This window comes from Pithys albifrons, chromosome 1 (assembly GCF_047495875.1).
Source record: "Pithys albifrons albifrons isolate INPA30051 chromosome 1, PitAlb_v1, whole genome shotgun sequence".
NCBI lineage: Eukaryota > Metazoa > Chordata > Aves > Passeriformes > Thamnophilidae > Pithys > Pithys albifrons.
In genome coordinates this window covers 75,563,822-75,582,190 of record NC_092458.1, presented here as the reverse complement: position 1 = coordinate 75,582,190, position 18,369 = coordinate 75,563,822, and positions in this window count along the sequence as shown.

Below are 18,369 nucleotides of genomic sequence, written 5' to 3'. Positions count from 1 at the left end.
GGCCCCTCTGTGCAAATGTATTTGTGAGAGAGCAGAACACACCCTACGGGCAGAGGAAGAAGGGCAACAAAGAAAAGAATGAGAGGGAACACCAAGCTGAGAGGATGAGGAAGATGTTTTTTGTGATGGAACAAAGGCCACTCCACAAAGGGACCCACAGATAAGCTCACACTGAAGCAGATACTCCCCTGATTGTACTACAGCCCATAGAAGATCCATGTTGGTGTGTGGAAACTGCTTGAGAAGAAAGGACCTCTCACACCACCTTTTGCCTCAAAGGAGGAAAGGTGTTTCCTTTTTGTTGTTACTGTTTAACAATACCCAAATTAGTACCCACTTATTTAGATTAATTGTGAATAAATTAAGTAAAATTTCCCAAAACTGAGTCTGCTTTGCCTGCAGTAGCAAGTGTTAAATTATCTTTCCATTCTTATCTCAACCTATCAGTTTTCTTGCTTCCTTTTCTTTCTATTTTCTCCTTCCATCCTGGTGGGCTGAGATGGGATGGGGAGTGTCTGAGTAGCTGTGTGGGTGTTTGACTGTGAGCTTGTTGGTACTGTCTTTAATTATCTATTCCCCAAATCTGTATGTCTTTCCATTTGTGAATAAAATATTACAGTGGTGATAATATATTCAACAACATCTGTAATTAGAGTTCTCTCATCAGTCTCTAACCACTGAGTTCTCAGCTTTTCAGTGGACACTTCTTGATAACATGGCACCCTGTCATCAATGAATAGATGAAGTAATTTTTCATTTTTAATTCATGAATAAAATTGTTCAAATTATGAATAATGGCCATTAGGGAAGATACAATCTATCACTCTCCTGTGCAAATCTACTGATAGAACTGTGGCATAGAAATAAAATAATTTCATTATGCTCAATTTCATATTTTTTTAAAATGTTAAGAATTTTACTGACAAAAAAATTTAACTTTTCCCTGTAATTTTGCAAAGCAGTGCACTTTTGATTGAAAGGATGCTGATGGAGACTAAAGGTGCAAAAGAGGGAAACACTTGGTTAAAGAAACTATATTTCCTATATTAGCATTGAAGCACAAAATTGAGGAGAGTCATGAAACACTTCACCAGCACCTTTCTAAGCATCTCAGCCTCCATCCAGCAAAACTCAGAACCATCTGCTTTGTTTCAGTCAAATGTTACACTACTGAAAGTTGTGTGTAAGGTAACCCATGAAGTTAAGCTTGCACTTAAGTGGTTTACTTACAAGGTTACAGGGCCTTTTTTAACTGTGGAATGGAATTATGTCACCCAGGTCCTGCAGGATATAAGCCTGAGTCATTGCTTACTGAGTTGGAAGACAGGTTTATTCATGTGATTTCAATGGTATGGTCTTGACAGCATTCAGGAAGATTATTTGACATAAACCTCTGTATAAAAGCTGAAGACAAATGCCTCTGACTTTTAGAGCTCAGTTCTGGAGATTTCTCTCCATGGACGGCCATCATATACATTTAGTCATGTAATCATTCCATGCACCTTTCTAACTGCTGATCTTTGGAAGTCAGATTATACCTGATATGAAAAAGTAAGAACCCATTGTTTCATCTCTGGTCATTAGTGTGCTAATTGGCCATTACCTAACCAGAAACAGATACCTATTATTACTGTTATAAATATTTCTAAATATTCTTTTTTTTTTCCTTTCATTTTATTTTCTTTTTTTTTCTTTTCCTTAACCAACTGGAAATAAGAGGAAATCTAGCTAGAAGTGGATGCCTACTTCAGATCTTCAGTTGTTTTTTGAATTTTCAAATGATTTGGTGCCCAGTCTAAAGGTGCACTTTCCTTGGGTACTTAAAGTGCTATTTATGTTTAGATTTGAAATGTTTGCATCAGGATAGTTGAGTTATATTCACTGTTATATTCACGAAGAAAGGATTTGGAGCAGATATTCAATTTTCTGTACATTGTTGTGAGCAGTCAATCATTAAATATGGTATGATAGCCAAAGCCAATACTCAGAATCTGGAAACATTTGGATTTTATCATCCTGTTAAAGGAGGAGGGTGTGTGGGCGAGAGATGGTTGCCAATAAAAACAATGAATCTCTGGCAAGAGAACTATTTGAAAAATAGTTTCCTTGGAAACCCCTTTATACTTTATACATGCTATCTTTGAGATAACAGCCTTTTCTTATCAAAACACCCACATGGTAGAAAGTACCTGTTTGTACTTTCCCCCTCCGTTTCAGAGGGAAAGAAAGGTTACAAAAAATTGATTGTGTCAGAATATTTTGCCTTTCTTCTGGTGTATTTTTTCCTAGTACAATTATTTTCCATCCCAAAAGGAAATGCAAGAAGGTTTATGTATGTCAGTCCTGCTGCTTAGCTCATGGTACTGATGGGAGTTAACATTTAAAGGCTCAGAAGTGATTTACTGTCTCTGAAAGTGTTTTGTGACTGGGAAATGCCACAGAACTTGTTTCCAGTGCTTGATAGAGTCTTCTGTATCTAAACCAATTATTGATGTGATAATTATGTCCCAAAGGCTAGTTACTAGTTTTATTTTCTGATGGTGACCGCTGAAACAAACTTTATTTTACTAAAGCTAATGCATTTCCTTTAAACCCCAAGAAATATAGGAATGAAGTTTAATGATTTGTGAACCCTGAAAAACAAACAAAACTTTGCAAAGAAAATGGAAACACGTACACATTTGGAGTATTTTTTCAATGTAGACTCATTAGACTGCATTATAATATTTATGAAGTTTTGAACATGTACTTGCTTTATGAGTGGGGTATACAGCTTTACCATGTCCTCAAATTTGAACAGTAAACATGGCTTTAAGTCAGACATTACAGTGTAACTGTTGCCCTACATAGTAGTACCTGTGCAAATTCAAAGGACTCATGTGAACTATGAAGTGTGAATTCAAGAAATGACTTCAAATGAGAGTTCCTACAGGTTCTTAAACTAGAAATCAGCTCTACACTTGGGATGGGATCCTTACCAGCTTCCAAAGTTCTGAGATGGTTATAGTCTGTGTATTTCTATATTGTAGGATCTGACTCACTATCTTCAACATATTTCTCCTCATAATACCTGTTTTTTTTCATAAAAAAACTTTTCACAGTTTAAAAATTTCATGGTGGTATTCATCATTACCTAAATTAAGGTATCTAAACCCAAAATATTTTGTCTGAGATGTCTGTACTTCTTCCACAGTAAATTGTGGGTGTCAACTATCTCTGGAGAATAATTCCTAACACCTACAATGATTGTATAGAGCAATCTTGAGAATTACCTCTTAGATATTCCTCTTTCTTTCCATTGATGGGGACTGGAGGCTTGATGATTAAGTTGGACTAGATGTTTCAGACCTGAAATATTTATTGCTCAGGACATGGTTCAGGGGACAGGATAGTGGCCATGATCTTGCCCACTCCTGTGCAGAAGCCCTGCTTTCAGAAAAATAAATCAATTCAAAAGAAAAACAAAACAAACCAAAACAAAACAATTAAGGTAGTTCCCTTTAATGATGTGCCTAGGAATTAATTTTTACTGTGAAATCCAAATCTTCAGTATTAAAACATACATCTTGGAAAAAAGGGTTCTGTTCTGGTTTAGTGATCAAAACTGTAAGCCACGTGCTTTTCCATCACCTGCTCACAATACTTCCTGAAAATTTAGTTACTGAAATTCCTCTCGGTGTCTACAAAAGGGAAAGCTTCTAATTGAGTGAAAATTAAGCTAGTCAATACACATAAACTGAATTATGATTTACTGCATTTGAAGCAGGTGGGGTTTTTTTATTACAGCTCTTTTGGTTAGTGATCCACTGGATGATAAGTATAAAATAATGTAGCCAATTACAATTACAGAAGTACAGCTGCATTGCAGTCTTTTTTGGGAGTATGTGTCAGTGAGAGAGCATGTCTAATCTTGCTGAGAAACAGAAATGACAGTATTTGGTTTAATTGGCCTTTATCAGTGATTTCTGCTTACAACCCTAAAATTTCAGATGGTGAGCTTTCTATCTTTATATTTTGTTCCCTTAGCCACATTTCATATATGAGGAAAAAATAAAAGAAAAGTAACACAAGGAAAAACAACACCTTGATGCAACTCTGAGCCATGTAAATATGAAAGCCATCTTTGTAGACTACTGTTATTTTCTAAAAATTCAGAGAAACTTGCTAGTACTGGAAAAATTGATTATGCAAATAACAGTGACTCATGCTGACCCATCTTTTCTTTGGCTTTACAGCTTTGCAGTTTTCTTGCTTTGCCTTGGTAAAGATAATCAATTAGTTCAGTCAGGATTACGGGGTTTAAACACAAGCATTTTCATTAGATATGAAGTCTGTTGACTTAACTATAAACTTTATACAGGTTGTAAGGAGAGTCGTACAAAACTGGATTTGGCAGAGCAAGTCCAATCATGCAATCTTTCTGGAAACAATGCTCTTTTTCTTTTTGCTTCTCTCAAGGTCTAGTGGTGTAAATTATTATTAATTGCCTTTGCATGCTTTGTTAATCTAAGTATGGCTCATTAGAGGCACAATCCTGTGTCTACTGGAGTAATTTGTAGATTTTTCTGTTTAGGTCTTGAGAAACAGAATCAAATCTTAACCAAAACAGTGTGGTCTCTCAATTCATTTTATGAATGATCTTTGGGCAAAATATACTTCTGGTTTTAATTTGTTTTAATGGTTTAAATATTATTTCTTAATTTATTATTTTAATTAATTAATTATTTTAAGTGCTTATCTTATCTGAATGTAAGCACCTTGTAGAAGTGCCTGCATTAAAGTCTTCAGTTTAATCAAGAACCCTCAGCCCCCTCTGTAGTCATTGAGGAGGGGAAGGAACTTTCACAATGGACCTCACATCTTAGGTTCTAAGAACTGTGTACAAATGCTCTCTCTTCATTGACCTTAATGTGAATGTGCATTTCTAAATGCTTGGGATTTGGATTGTACATGCTTTATTTAAATGCTGCCATAGCTATATTGTGACTGTCAAGAATGGAATGAATACTTTTCTGTTCAAATTTGGAAAGAGATATTTAAGATTTTACGCCCTACTGCTGCCTCCTTTGCAAGCCACAGAAATTCTAGCCTCTGTTATTTGGCAACTCTGATTTCCCTGCCTTCAGCAAGAATAAATGGGAGTACCAGGGTACTATTTATTCTCTTTTGTTCTCAGAAACATTCTAGACTTAGCATCCCATATATGATAATTTAGAAAAACATTTGTGTGCAGGTTCCTTTGTGTTTCTTTCTCTTCAGAGTGACACAAGTCCAACTTAGGTTTAAGTATTTTATTATGCTTCTGATTATGGTCCATACTTCTTTATTTATATCTTTAGATGGAATTAAAAAGCTTGAAGAATGATGTTAGTCTAGTCACAAGTGCTCAAAAATTAAGATATGTCATGAAATACATTTTTTCTGCAATGAAATGAAAGCCTTAAAATGTAGTAATGATAAAAGGAAGTAAATGAACTTGGTGATTAGACTCTGGTGAGTGTTTCTGCACTGCCTAATTTTTTCCTGCTGTCCTGTTAGTTACTGAACTGTTTATGCAAATTGAGAGTGCTCCAGACAGAGAATGTGAGAAGAGCTGCCTTTAGAGCTTGGAGATTAAGGCACTCATCTGAGCTATAGGTAATCCTTTTTGAAATTCCTGCTGTCAGCAAGAGTTCTCTGCATTCCCTCCTCATTTTGACCATAAATGTAATCTTTGTAACAGTTTGGTTTTTACCTTCTGAGGAATTTCTTTTGTAGGGGTGGGGTAAAAGAATAGCTTAGTTAATTGCTATTGTATAGTGGAAAAAAATGCAGGACATATCCCAAATCATGACATAAGGACAAATAATCAAGAGAAGCAACAAAACTGACTTGATGATGTAAGCTTTTTATAATGTTCTGGTAACTGGTCTTCCCTAGATGTAGTGGTCTCATTTCACTGAGTAGGAGGAGTGTTAAATCCTCATAGCCTTTGGCACACCAGTTAAGACAAACAAACGAACAAACAAACAAGGACAAAAATCAAAAAAAGAGGCCATAGTAATAATTGGCAAATGTCTAGCACAGCTGTCTTATTGCCTACAAAACCATGAATGTACCTAACTCACATCCAGCGTAAATGATATCATCATCAATCAATAATGAGAAAAGTGTCTAAATACCTTAAAGAGACATTTGAAATTTATGTAGTTTGACACTTAAAAAATTCAGAAATATCCAAAGTAGTATGAAAATAACAGGCCTGGAGGTTAACAAAAGTGCACAGCAATGTGCAGTATAATTGTCAGTCAGCCAACGTTTATTTCAGAAGCAAACTTCAAGCAAAATGCCAATTTGAGGAAGGTAACAGTTTAATTTTAGAATATAAACAAAATAAACAACCAAGAGAAAAAAAAAGGCACGAGGAGAAGAAAATGTTAGGGGTTTAAATGTCAACTTCTGCTCTGTCAGCTCCTGATCAGAGTTCAAGATTCAGATAGCAAGAAAATATGCTTTGCAGCCTGCATTGGCTAAGAACTTTACTGTTTGCTATATTTATATAGGCTATAACAATTTGATTTGTTTCTAAGGAGATACTTCTGTGTCACTTTATTGCTATTTTACTTGATACTTCTTTTGAACCTTAGTATTTTACCCCATACCCGCATCCATGGGAGAACTTTTAAAAGTGTTTCAGCATTAAATGAATTTTATTGATGGTAAAAATCTAAAACATATCTAACTTCAGTTGTATGGTTCTGCCATCTTCTTTAACAAATACCCCGCTATAAATGTCAGGTTTTTCTCTTGTGCAGTTTGTGTTCTGGGCATCTGGCAGCACCAATGGTCTCTGTGCAGGATTGTTCACCTACGTGGGGCCTAACCAGAATGTCAGGGCTAGCAGACCAACCTATCTTTTTGACACTCCTTATGGTTATGTAATTGCAAGTTTTGTGTGGTCAAAAGAGAGCTTTTAATTTTGTCCCAGAGCTCTTCTGCTCCATCTGTTGTTTTGACATCTCAGGACTACATCATCACACTACCTATCAGTCAGGTATGTAACTTGGGCATTAGCTTCAACTTGAATGTCTAAGTTTTTCCAGCTGGGATATGGCAGCATCTTTCAGATTTTTTCCCCCATGGCCTTTAAACACATGATTGAAACTGTCTTCCAGGCTCTTGTGCATTAATTAGTGGGATGCTTTAGTTGGCTGAAAGATATGACCTTGCCTCAGCCATGTTGATGTTGCATTCTGCTCCCATAAAAGTTACTTTTTTGGTCTGTGTCTTGAAGCATTCCCTATCACATCTCTTTCTGTTTCCCTGATGGTTGCTCACTTGGAAGTACTCTTGCCATCTCTAACATAAAGAACATTTATGGCCTGTCTTTGCTTTTTTTTTTATAATAAATTTTTGACTTCTGCTTCTGTCTGATGTCTACTGTTCCTAAGCCATACAATTTTGATTCATTAATTACAGTTAAACAATATTTTGTGACTATTTTCTATGGTCTCATTTGTATGTTGGAGAAACTACCTGGAAACAACTACAGAGCATTTTGTTCCTCTGCATCATAGTCCTCCACACAAATCATCTTTCCTGTTCTTGTAAAGATGTTTTTCTAGTGTTTCTTTCCATCATGCTTACTGTATATTCTCACCACATCTGTGTATTTCTACCTATCTATTTATAGCTATGAGTTTTCTATTGCCTTTTACATGGGCTATGTAATTTTTGGGGTAGAAACCATCTCTGTTGTAAGATCCTATAAATTCTAAATCACAGTAAGACAAAAAATATTTTTACACAAATTGTTGTTAAAGATAAGTCTAATCTAGAACACACACTGCTATAATCAGGTTAAAAGTGCTCCTTGCTTTTATGGTATGATTTTCTAAATCAGTGCCAGCTATTCTGTGTGCTGTCAAAATAAGATTTCTTTCTGAGAAAGCTGAGCTCTAAAATAACTTTTCCTGCTTAAGAACAGCCTATTCAAAATAATAATACCAAGGAACACATATATATATTATTTATTTGCTATATTTTTTTACTGTGAATGAAAGAAATGCTGCATCTTGTGGTGCTGCAATATAGAATTTTCTCTAAAATAATTTTCAAACAATGTCTTTCTAAGTGTAGTTTTTCTAATGGATTATAGTTTAATCTGAAAGGGGCATAAAAAGTCTTATGACAGGAAAGGAGATACATACCAGACTCTGGATCCATCCTCTCTGTGCTAATACTATTTTGCTTAAGTGAAACTGAGTGAGAGTTGGCTACTTGTGCAGCAGCAGACTCCAGGAGATTCTAACCACTAATTCATTTTCCCAGTGGTGGGACATCCTTCATTTACTTCCTCTTCTGCTCTCAACATCGCCTTCTTTCTATTAGTACAATAATTCTCATGATCAGATCAAATGGCAGCTGTGAACAATGACTACAGGAAATATTTCTAATATTTAGAGCTGGGCCTGAAAGACAGCTGTTTCTAATTTGTTTATTTTCAGCTTGGGTTAATTTAAAGTTTAGGATAGATATGAACAGTTTCACTGCTGCATATACAAACCTATAATGCAGTGATTTGAATTAAGTGTTAGAGTTCCCTAGGTACTAATATTTTATATAAATCACAGACTATATATATTATTTTTTTTTTCTGTGCACCAACATGCTTGAGCCTATAGAAAGTTTACTTCAGGACAAATCATCTGCCCCCTACTATCCAAGGGGCTGCTCTGTGTGCCTTTCTCTATCAAAATCCTTTCATTTGACATATTTTAACTTTATTCCTTCTATGGCTGTGTCCCCATTTAATTTTTGTCTACCTTGGAACACTGATCCTCAGTTTGTACTGACATAGTTCACCATTTTCTTCTTCACTTACCTCCAGACAACTTGAATATACTACCTATTTCTGTCATGTGAATTTTCTCTTTCCACTTCCATTGTATAATCTCTTCACACAACTGTGACATTTCTGACATTTCTATGACATTGCTGGCATTTCTAATGACTTCTTCCTGCCTGCATCAAAGAGCATAGTCCAGTTTCATGGCCTGTGACCTATCAGGTACTTTAACACCCCTGATCATTCCTGTAGTCTTGATTTCATTGATTTTCTTGATTACATTCTGTTTTGTCAGCTTTTTTAACTCCATCACCTCCAATGTCTCTTATTATTGTTTGAAGTGACCATCGGGATGACCTCCAATACTGTAATGTCAGTCTCCTCAAGTCCATTCAGAATGCTAATGGACAGTCTCTTTGCTATCACAGAAGATTTGGACCTGTCGGAAAATGGTGCCAATATCTTCTGCAAGGAACTGCAACTTGCAAACAAATAAATCCCATCATCTTCAAACGTTTTGAGAAAAAGTTTTGCCACAATATTAATTACATTCTTAGTTTTGTTAAACCCAAATGAGACAATGACGAGCATTGCTTTTAAGATTTCTACCACTTTATTGTGAGAGAGACTAAAAAACAAAGATGGAATGGGAAAATCTCATTCAATTTAAACCAGAACCAGAATTCTTTTTATTTTAAATCTTTGACAGCTTCACAAAGCACACAAAATATTGGTACAAGAGTGACTGTTCCAAGTCCCTCAATAAAGCACCCCAAGAAGGCAAACTGAGCAACCAAAATGGCAGCTACTAACTCATTTCCTTCTGCTTGTAATACACTTGTAATACATTATTATCTCTTGGAATGTACCCTCTCTGGGATACAGGTGTTTTTTGGGTTTGTCTGACATCCAGGACAACTGAGTCACAACTGGAATAGTGACTTTTAGACTTTAATTCAATATGCTTTTAGAGCAATAATACCTGCTTCTTTTCTGTTAATTATCCTATCCAGGTCTTCCACATTAAGTTTTTCTTTCTCCTCACAACCTTGCCTTCATGCTTCCTTTTTGCCTAGAGTATACTCTTCCACATATCTAGCAAGCATCCCTTAAATCTTTTGTTACACCTGTTCTGAAAAGTCAGTTGCTATGTTAGACCTCTTTAAAGAGGGTCTACCAAATTAGAAAGGGTCAGGCTGCTGTTTCCATACACAAGGGTTTTTCAGATGTTACTAGGCTGTTTCTCATAACAGGCATGTCTCGTTTACCTTGGCACCCCAGAGACTGGTCTTGTGAAGGAGAGTGATTGAGACAGATATTGCTGCTTTACTGATTCCTGCTGACCTCACTTTCCATGAGATGATGTAGTCTGGCTGGTGGGATAACCCTGACAGTTAAAGGACCATACTGACAACAAACCCGTTTGAAAGTAGGAAACTATAATTAAATTGCACTTCTGTGAACAGTCCTTCACTGTAGAAGGCTGTTTTCCACCATCAGTGAACTTTATGGAATCTCTTCTGTAAAGCACAGTCATGCATTTTACTTGTGGGAAAAGAAACATGCAGTAAAGGAAGGCACAAATTTTCAGCTGTGCCCACCTGCATAATTTTTAAATCTCTTTCCCTGTGTACAAGATGCCATATATGTTTTACACATTTTTCAGGGGTTCTGAGTGGAGGACCAGTCACCCTAACAGGAGTTATACAAATCTCTGAGTCAGACTGTTTTTATCTCTTGCCAATGCTCAAAAATTGGAGGCTGCTTTTGGAAATTTGCGTATATGTCACCTGTCCCCAGAAGCCTGGGGTAATGTTGGGTCTGTAATCCTGGTCCAACACTCTCATTTTAGCACTCTCATCTCCTTCTCAGCAGCCTGGCTTTTTCTTCCATCTCTTTTTAAATGAGAAAGTGCATTAATAATGTGTAGTGGTTGTTATTGCTGTTTTATGAATACACAAGGTTACTACCCTGACCTCTTAGAGGAGAAAACTCCAGAAATGCTTTATATATATTCATATGCATATTCAACACAACACATAGTCATGAAGGAAATAGATTAAATAATGCTTTAGAAAGTTGAGGCAATATGCACATAAATACATTCTGTTTGTGTCTTCCATGCTGACCTCTGGTGAATGAATATGCAGCATCACCTTTTCTCAGGGCTGTATCTGTCATGAGATGGGGACAAATGCTTTGATATCTGCCAGTTACAGAGGGTCTTAATGGGGCTTCATTGGTGATTCTGAATGGAGAGGGACAAGTGCTGGTGCCGTGTCTGTCTTCCTCAATCAATAAAGACAGCTAGTGACATGAAGCAGAAATCCAGAAATACAGAAAAGTACTGGGGACCATGCGAGGTTGTTTGGAACTAATGCTGATCACTGGATAATTCAGAAATGATGATGAAAAGCTCGTGACATGCCTGAAAGATAAATGAATCAGAGATAAGAGCTGGAAAAAACCTACTATATGTTACCTCGTCTACAGGCAGCTGCCAGGGGAAGATTGTTTTCTGCTCAACCACAGTGAAATCAGACTTGAAAACTTAGCGTAGGTAAAAATAGTGGGGGGTTTTGTTGGTTTTTTTTTTGGTTTTTTAACCGTTTTCTAAATCAAGACAATATATCTTTCCTTTTTGGCTTCTTCACTTTTTATATGTTTATTTTTATGGTTATATATAAGTATTTTGAAAATGCCAAATATAATGCCTAGTTTAACTCAGGAATTTCCATGCAGAATATAGGTTGTATTGTACTATTTATTGTACAATTAATGAGCTTGTATGCTTGGTGCAACATAAATAGTGACAGTGATGTGCTGGTGAAGTGAAAACTGCAATTTGTACTTGATAGGGAGAAAATAATCCTGGTTTAAATGTTATCACTGGACAAGAATTTCACAAGACTCTTAGCTTTGATCTTTATTCATAAAAATGTTTGCAAAGTTATATTTCCATCTCCAGCTTTCTTGTCGCATGGAGTCCAGCATCCTAGCATGTTGTTTCCTCCTACAATCTTTTCTCTCTACTAAAAGCTCATATAAATTGTTAGAATCTCATAAAAAAATAAAGTGCCTCAGCTGATTTTCCTTAGTCTGTGGTTACATGAATGCACTCCAACAATTGCTGCAGATTATAGAAATGTGCTTTTTCCTTACAGCATTGGTGGTGTCTAGGCTTTTTTATGTTGCTCTTTGGTATTTCTGCTCACCCAGTTCAGATGGAAAATTGGGAGCTGCTACTCTAAGAAGTTGCCACATACTACATGTTGCAAGAATAGGAATTGGCTGTTATGATGGAAAAGTCAACAAGGGACTTTCATGTTGGTGACTAATTCTCAAATGGATCGGGTCTGATATAAGTTCATTCAGAAACATGGATCCAGAAGAGTCTTTATATGTGTTTAACTTGTATTTGATTAGTATTATTTAAAGTATTTGTTAGATAAAGACCAAACTGTGTTTTTACCTTTGTGTGTTTATTTTATAAGCTTACTGTTCTGAGACATGAGGAATGAAAAAAGACCATTTTTCGTATGGATTTCCAACTCTGATTGAATTTCAGTTAGGAAAAACCCCACAAATTTAAAATTTGCCCATGATGGGAATTTTCAGGGTCTTCTTAGTTTACGGGCTGTATAAGTAAAGACCGTGTTAGAGATCTGGCACAAAGCCAAAAAAATTTGGGGAAATGCAATTGCTTCCTCTATGTACAAGCACTGAACTAATATGTTCCAATGAAACAAAATGTCAGTACATTTTTTTTCCAGCCAACTCAGTATTAATTTTTTTCTCCAATTTATTTGGGGTTTTTTCTGCCTCAACTGTCCAGCCCATTGTAGTCACTGTTATTTAGGTCAGTGGAATGGGTGGAGCAGAAGATTTTAGTCTTTGTTTCATTCATTTCTAAGCACCACTGCTTTGAAAGAAGGCTGATAAACTGAAGACAGTTCAGAGAAGAGCAACAGTGATCAAGGTAGTCAGGAGGGATTGACTTATGAAGAGAGATATAAGTAGGTAAATGAGTTTGGCTTGGCAAGGAGACAGGTTGCCATACCACAACATTGACATGAAGCAGGTGAGAGAAATTCTGTAGTGCAGTAGACAGGGTGGTAACTAGGAGTAATGGGATGGAATCGCAAGAGTAATTTTTTTCACTGAATCTTTGTGCAAATATCCTGACAGATGTATTAGACTGTGGAATTGTGTCCCAAAGGGTGCAGTTGAAGCCTTGTCACTTGAGTCATTTGGTGTTAGAGATGACAAAATACTCACAATAAAGGCAACTCTCCTTTGTCATCGAGATCTGTATTTCTATAATGCACTGTAGTGCCATCCAAAGCTGCTCTATCATGCCCCTCCTCAGCTGGACAGGGGAGAGAAAATGTAATGAAAGGCTTGTGGGTTGAGATAAGGACAGAGAGAGATCACTCACAAGTTACTGTCACAGGCAAAACAGACTCCACTTGGGGAAATTAGTTTATTACCAATCAAAGCAGAGTGGTTGTCAGTGACCAGATTTATATCTCACTGATTGATGGGTCAAATCAACCATCTTCTCTGTGAGTGTGTGTGTGCGGGGAAGGGCTAGGCCTTGATCTGCAGCCAACACCACTGAGGGCACATGGCAGGGAAGTCATGTCATGTGGCTGAGCTTTCACCTGGTAGCCCACCCACCCCATGTTCCCTGGAGTCCCTGTTTGGCTGTGACACCCCTCACTTCGGCTAGGGGGACAGGAAGTGGTCAGGGAACCAAAGGTCCCTCTTGGAGGGGGTGGTTGGGATATCCAAACTCTATAAACAGACACACCAAAGGTCTCCATTTTTCCTTGGCCTACTCTTCTTGAAGCTGTCAACATGTGACCTCTTCATGTTAATTATATCTTTATTCTTTCTTCTCTTCATCTCTCTTCCTTTACTCTTTTATTCATGTGGGTGACTTAAACACCTATTTTCTGTATTTCATTTAAGTTGTGGGTTGGTGTTTTCCTAGTAGCCTGCTATTAAGCACAATGTTTTAGTGAAATGTTTTTCCTTGGGGCTGGGAAGGGAGGCTACAGTCAGTTCATCACACGTTGCCTCTGCTGCTCTTTCCTCTTTTGGGGGAGGATTCTTTTCACTATTCTGCTGCTCTGTTATGGGATGTTGAGGAATGCATTTAGTGCAGGTACCCTGGAGTGTAAGCTTCAGTGCAAGCTTCAGGTTGTGCTCTGGGTGGCAGAGAAATGGTAGGAGCTGCAGGCAAGAGGCCGTGAGCTAGTGCCAATCCTTTGCACAGCCAAGGGCATGGAACCTTTGAGGCCAGCCAGGTGACCAACCACTCAGGGACACAACAGGATCTGATGACTCATAGAAAGACCCCAGGCTGTCACAGGCTTAGACTGTAACTGTATAAAAGCCCAGGGTGTCCTTTGTTTGAGGTTCATCTTTGGAGGTGTGCAGGGAGTCAAATGGGGCACCCATTGACTCACTGGAACTGTCTGCTAAGGAGCTTCAGTCCCACCAGATAAGGTGTCTGGTGGTGGGAATGACTGCCGGGCTGTCTCTTCAATGGTCAGACAGGTCAGACAGGAAAGTTTCCCTTCTATGGTAGACAGTCCTCCATGAACTGCTCCAGTGTGAGCCCCCCCTGCCCCCCCCCCCCCCCCCCCCCCAGGGTTACAAATCCTACCAGGAAGCCTGCTCTAACAGTGGTTCCTCTCTCCACAGGTCTGCAGGTCCCTTCCAGGAACCTGCTGCAGCACAGGCTTTTCATGGATTCACAGCCTCCTTTCAGTAATCCACCTGCTCTGGCATGAGTCTCCTCCACAGTCTGCAAGTGGATTTCTGCATGCCCACTGATCTGCATGGACTGCAAAGGGAGAGCTGCCTCACAATGGTCTGCACCACATCTCGCAGGGGAATCCCTGCTCTGATGCCTGGAGCATACCCTTCTCCTCCTTCTGCGCTGACCTTGTGGTCTGCAGGGCTGTTTCTCTCACATATCCTCCCTTCTCTCTCTGCTGCAATTGCATAGGGATTTTTTCCCCTTCATAACTATTATTCCAGAGGTGGTACCACCATCACTGAAGGGCTCAGCCTTGGCCAGGGGCTAGTCTGCCTTGGAGGCAGCTGGCATTTGCTCTGTCAGACATGAGGGAAGCTTGTAGCAGCTTCTCACAGAAGCCACTCCTGCAGCCCCTCCATTACCAAAGCCTGGTCACAATGCACAAACACTTATGAATTCACTGCAGGGGAAGCTCTGTTGGCATAGGTAAGACAAACATAATTGTCAACAGCAAAGAACACAGGAATGTAACAGCTAAATTTGTTTTTTATTTTTGAAAATGTTTGCATTTCCCATTTTAGTTGTGCAAAACTCATCTTTACATTCACACACATAAGTGTGATTAAAAGCTGTAACAAGGTGTTGATTTCAGAAACACAGGAAAGGAAATCTAGTAATTGTAAATAAGAAAAATGGTAAAGAGGTAAAGTTTGTCTCATTGGGCAAATGTCAGTTAGCAAACTCAGCCAGCTCAAATGAATACAGCTTCTGCCACTGGCATCATGATCCAGCTCCTGATCTGGCCCAAGAGAAGACTATGTAATAATGTTTGCTTTCTCCCACACTGCTCTGGCTCTTTCACATATTCCCTGTTTGATAGTTCACAGTGCTCTGTCAATTGCTTTCTTTTCTCATTGCAGATAAAGTGCATTATTTACTGTCTTGATCTACCTGAACTGCATTTTATAGGGGGTCAAGGACATTTAATACCTTTGTGAACAGTTGTTTCATCCAGTGATTATACAACTCCAAAGTTAAACTGCTTCACCTTCTCAGAATCACAGAATCAACTAGGTTGGAAAAGACCTCCAGGATCACCAAGCCCAACCCATGACCTACCACCACCATGTCAGCTTAACATGTTCAGTCTTTCCTCAAAACACCTCCAAGGATGCTGACTCTACTACCTCTCAGAGCAGTCCATCCCAATACCTAATAACCCTTTCTCTGAAGAATTTCTTCTTAATGTCCAAAAACCTCCCCTGGAGCAATTTAGGTCCAATTGTCCTATTGCCTGGGAGAAGAGACTGACCTCCACTTGGCTACAACCTCCTTTCAGGTAGTTGTAGAGAGTGATAAGGTCACTTCTGAGCCTCCTGCAGGCTAAAAAACCCCAGTCTCCTCAGCTGCTCCTCATAAGACATACACTCCAAACCCTTCACCATCTTCGTTGCCCTTCTTTGGACATGCTCTAGCATCTCAATGTCCTTCCTGAAGTGAGGAGTCCAGAACTGGACACAGTACTCAATGTGTGGCCTTACCAGTGTCAAGTACCATGGCAGAATCACTTACCTAGTCCTGCTGGCCCCACTATTGCTGATACAGGCCAGAATGCCATTGGCCTTCTTGGCCACCTGGACACACTGCTGGCTTACATTCATCTGGCTGTTGACCAGCATCCCGAGATCCTTTTCCACTGGGCCACTTTCCAGCCTCTCTTCCCTTGGACTGTAGTGCTGCATTAGTTTGTTGTGGCCAAAGTGTAGGACATGGCAATTAGTCTTGTTGAAACTCATGCCATTGGTCTCAGACTGTATGCACAGGTCTCTCAGCACAGCCCTCCTGCTCTCCAGCAGATTGACGCTCCAACAAAATTTGCTAATGATAGACTCAATCCCCTCATCCACATCATCAACAAAGGTATTAAACAGGACTGAGTGCAATACTGATCCCTGGGGGACACCACTAGTGACTGTCTGCCAACTGGATGCAGCACTGTTCACCACTACTCTCTGAGCCCAGCTATCCGGCCAGTTCTTTACCCAGCAGAGTGTCCCTGTCCAAGCTGTGGGTTGCCAGCTTTTCCATGAGAGTGCTATGGGAGATGGTGTCAAAGGCTTTGCTGAAATCCAGGTAGACTACATCCACAGCCTTTCCCTCATCCACCAGGCGAGTCACCTGGTCATAAAACAAGATCACATTGGTCAGGCAGAACCTGCCCCCCTAAATCCATACTGGCTGGGTCTGATCTCTTGGTTGTCCTGGATGTGCTGTGTGATTGCACTTGAGATAGTCTGCTCCATAACTGTCCTGTGCTCTGTGATCAGGCTGTGATGATGATCCTCAGATCCTCCTTTCGGCCCTTCATGGTCGGGGTAAGCAGAGAGCACACACTTCTCCTAGGTTAATGGACTGATAATCCAGGACCGGGAGAAGTTCCGTATCGTTGCAGATTCCTTCAGCACACAGCATAACGAGGCTACAAGAAACCAACCCTCACAGAGGTTGGCTTGGTGAGCTCTTCTACTAGCTCCCTCATCATGCTGGGATGGATTCTATCTGGTACCATAGATTTTTGAGCACCTAAGCGGCTCAGCAGGTCACTTCCTCCTGGATTACATGGGGTCCATTCTACTCTCTGTTGCTGTCTACCAGCTCAGGAGGCCAGTTGTCCTGAGGATAACTGGTCTTGCTGTCGAACACTGAGACAGTTCTGTTCCCTTATCTATTTTGCACAAGATTATGCTTTTCACTCACTCCAAATTATTTTGTACACCTAAAAGCAGATACTAAAACTTAAAAGATCCCATAGCAGTGGCTGGGATCTAAGTAAACTCTCTGAATCAGGTTTTCATTCAGCTGTGTAACCACAAATCTGTAAATATATTTGAAGCCCTATATTCTATTGAATTTTGTGGACATGAGTTTCCGGTGCATCTTTGAGGATCTGGATCTAAGGCTGTGTACAGATTTCCTGCAATAGTGCTTAGGTCTATGCTCAAGAGAAAATATTTCAAATCAAGATCTTGGTTTTCTAAGGCTGATAGACACTGGCTTCTTTTGCAGCTATTGAAGCAACTGACTGTGAAACTTGGGTTAATAGTCTGTACAAGGCAGTCTCAGTATCATCTCTCATGACTGAAGGTTGACTAGCAATCCCTGATGACAGCTCAGTTTTTCATTACTATATTAAACATCATTGTGGTAATGTTAAAGTTGGCATCTTGAATATAAGAAAGAAAAACTTACTTTGGGTATTTCTTTCTATCTAAATCTTAATGGGTGTCTGCTACCCAAAAAAAGGTTTTGAGATATAAAAGCAGTCTTAAATTACTATGACAAATCAGTGGGTTTTGGTCTTTGCTTCTTGCTTCTGCAGCATTCAAGGCTGTTTTACATCCAGAAAACTAACACTGCCATAGTGTTATTTGTAGAATGATTAATTAAGAACATGAAGTGTGAGAAGCATGATTTTATCTTGCATAACCTGTCAGATGACTCATTTAATACTAAAGTGTATCTTTTTCATATGATATCTTGAGTTTCTTGCTCATAATTGAGACTAAAAGGACCAAAATCAGAGAAGATGAAGACTGATAAAGGCTAAAAGTAATGGGTTTTGAAATATACAATAATAAAAAAATCTGATGAACAAAAATCACCAAGAGAACAAGAGAGGGGGGAAGAAGGAGAATTGTGGCACATTTAATACTGAAATTATCTGAACTTGAAAAGCTTTTAGTGAAAAATGAAAGAGCTTTGTGGAAACCAA